Source organism: Octopus bimaculoides, chromosome 2 (assembly GCF_001194135.2).
Source record: "Octopus bimaculoides isolate UCB-OBI-ISO-001 chromosome 2, ASM119413v2, whole genome shotgun sequence".
Classification (NCBI taxonomy): Eukaryota; Metazoa; Mollusca; class Cephalopoda; order Octopoda; family Octopodidae; genus Octopus; species Octopus bimaculoides.
In genome coordinates, this window is record NC_068982.1 from 42,283,208 (window position 1) to 42,286,468 (window position 3,261).

At 39.3% G+C, this 3,261-nt stretch overlaps 1 pseudogene; it reads left to right on the forward strand.

Annotated features, from left to right (window-relative positions):
- Window positions 1–243: 243 nt before the first annotated feature.
- LOC128247201 (5S ribosomal RNA) lies at window positions 244–364 on the forward strand (annotated as a pseudogene).
- The last annotated feature ends 2,897 nt before the right edge of the window (window positions 365–3,261 follow it).

Genomic DNA, 3,261 nt, shown 5'->3' on the forward strand with positions numbered 1-3,261 from the left:
AGAGAGAGAGAGCCACGAGTTTAAAGCCTTGTATCATAGGCCTGCCTAATCTGGGCTGGCCTAGGTTTGAACAGCCACAACGACGACAACGAGACAGCTTCTACGCAGTCGTTCAAATAGCAGCCATTCATTCGCCAAGTGATGACACAGTACGCTTAATGGAGATAAGTGATGTTGGATAAATACAATATATATATGAAAAAGGAATTGGTTGGTCATGGTTAGAACATCTTTTGAATGATAACTGACCTGGCCATATCACGCTGAGAGCACCGGTTCTCGTCCGATCACCGAAGTTAAGCAACGTCGTGCCTAGTGAGTACTTAGATGGCTGACCGCTTGGGAAACCTAGGTGCTGTAAGCATCCAACACTTTAAAGGCGGTGCTCCAGCATGGCCGCAGTCAAATGACTGAAACAAGTAAAAGAGTAGAAGAGAAACAATATCAAGCAGAAGAACAATTTCAACAACGAATATTATGCCACCTCACTACCAAGGACAATTAGGAGGGAGAGAGAGAGGGGAGAGATAGAGAGGAGGGCGGTAAAGAAAGGGATGGAGATATATGTAAAGGGAGAGAGAGGAAGAAAGAGAGAGGAAGAGAGAGAAGAGAGAGAGAGGGAGAGAGAGAGGGAGAAAGGGAGAAAAAAGAGAGTGAGAGAGAATGAGAGAGTAAGAGAGAGAAGTGAGGAGAGAGACAGAGACATAAAAGGAGAAAGAGATGGAGATATATGTAGAGAGAGAGAGAGAGAGAGAGAGAGATATTTTCTTTTCCCACTAGTATCAACGTCTCAAATGAAGCTATGAACATTTGCATCACATGAAATAATCGGTCACCACCACCACCACCACCACTACAGCCATTACTATTACTACTTCTGCTGCTGCTGCTACTACTACTACTACTACTACCACTACTACTACTACTACTGCTGCTATTGCGGCTGCCGCTGCCACCACCACTACTAACTAACACTAAGAACAACCTCAGAGGCAATAACCAGACAACAATCATTAAATTCCTTTGAAAAAGAACCCCCCCCCCCCCATCACTACAAACACCAATCTGTCCTTCCGACAAAAACTTCAGCCGCCGAAATAACAACCACGATCATTATCACTATCGTCATCGCATCACCAAGAGAAGAGGAAAATGCTGTAACAACACGAACAAGGACAAGAACAACAAGAACAACAATAACTACTACATAACGAAGAATAAGAACAACAATAATGACAAGAAGAACAACATCATCGGTCACATAACAAGCGTAATATAACATTAGAAATGAAACAGCTCGTAAGAAACACGTAAGCAAAATAAGAAAAAAGAAAAAAGGAATGAATTGAATTAAATACAACAACAACAACAAAAAAAAAAGAAGTTAGCAAAACATGGAAAAAAATTAATAGTAAAACCACAACAACAGTAATAACAAGAGATAATTAAATTGCAACAACTACAAGAAAAAAGCCAACGGCGAGAAAATAAACGTGATTAAATTTCTTTTTACAGCAGAATTTACAGTAGATGTTATCGCCATGAGAGAGAAAACTCGATGCGGGAGATTTAATGACACCAGCTGGGAATCGAACTCAAGCCCACCTGCAGTCACTGGAAAAAGAAAAAGAAAACTATAGAAGAAAAGAAAAACAATTCTTTTTTTTTGTAATTATATCGCGTTTCTTAAGTAGTGTTATCAAACTGTTCATGAACAGGAAAACATGAGGACTACAATAAGAATAATAGGAAAAAACACAACATAACACACTCAAACACACGCGTACACACACACACACACACACACACACACACACACACACACACACACACACACACACACACACACACACACACACACAAAAGCACGCCACCACCACACACACTACAGTAAATACATATATGCAATGTAAACTTCTGTATATATTTGTCATAGTGTGTATGGGGTATATTTGTGTATGGTCTGTGTGTGTGTTCTTTCTTTTACTCGTTCAGTCTTTGGAGTTAGGCCATATTGAGGAAACACCGTCATGTGGTTTTGTCGATCGTAACAGGCATTTAGATTCACACATCTATCTATCTAGCTAGCTAGCTATCTATAGATAAATATATCTTTTTATCGTCAAACAGTATATTAATGGTTATGGCATATGACTGGTCAGAATGTTATAGTCGGTTATGCAGTGGGTATTACCACTAGGATATTGCCTTTTTGTATAGAGAAGGAAAAGGTACATAACCTGTAGGTCGGTAGCCAAATGGTGGAAAGAAGTATAATGACATATATATATATGTAATAGTAAATCCCCCCCCAAAAACAAACAACAAACACAAAAAACAACAGCGCGAGGACGTGGTATATGTAAAGTATTAGCAGACGCTCAGGGAAGGAAAGAAAGCTGGTTTTGCCTTTGGATAGATCATAAACAGACATGACTATGTCGCAAAAACAAATTTGCGCTCATGAGAGCAGCGTTCGAAAATCTCACTTTATGAAAACATCTGAATCGTGAAAATATTTTAGAATGATTCTCCTCTCCGCTACGCAGAGTCGGCATCTTTGATCTCTAGGCTGAATAATCACACAATTTTTCCTTTCTTATGAAAAATACTATTTCTCACTATTTTTCGTTACAAATTTTTGCTACCACCAAGCCAAACTAGAGTTTGTATGTAACTCCATCATAACAGAGGCCATGCACTTCCCGCCAGCATGTCTGAGGAGTCGGAAATATTTTCTAACTATATCGATGACGGTAGCATCAGTTATGTGCCATAACCAGTAATGCATTGTTTCACAATATACCTTCTCTATTGCTTATATTGGGTGTAATTTTTTCTTACATATTGAAAACTAACTGACAATATACGTTTCTGTCGGTCTGTCTTTCTCTGTCTGTCTGTCTATCTCTCTCTGTCTGTCTGTCTCTGTCTTTGTCTGTCTGTCTCTCTCGCTATTCATCTATCTATTATCTTTTACTTCTTTCAGTCATTAGACAGTGGCCATGTTGGGGCACCGCGTTGAAGAATTTTTAGTCCAATGGATCGAATCCCAATACTTATTTTTAAACTTTGATACTTATTCTATCATTGCTTTTGCCGAACCGTTGAGTTGTGGAAACGTAAACATAGCGACACAAGCTGTTAAGCGGTAGTGGGGGAAAAACGCAAGCATAAAGAAATATATGTACATGTTCATATACGACGGACTTCTTTCAGTCTCTGTCTACCAAATTCACTCATAAAGTTTTGGTCGACCCG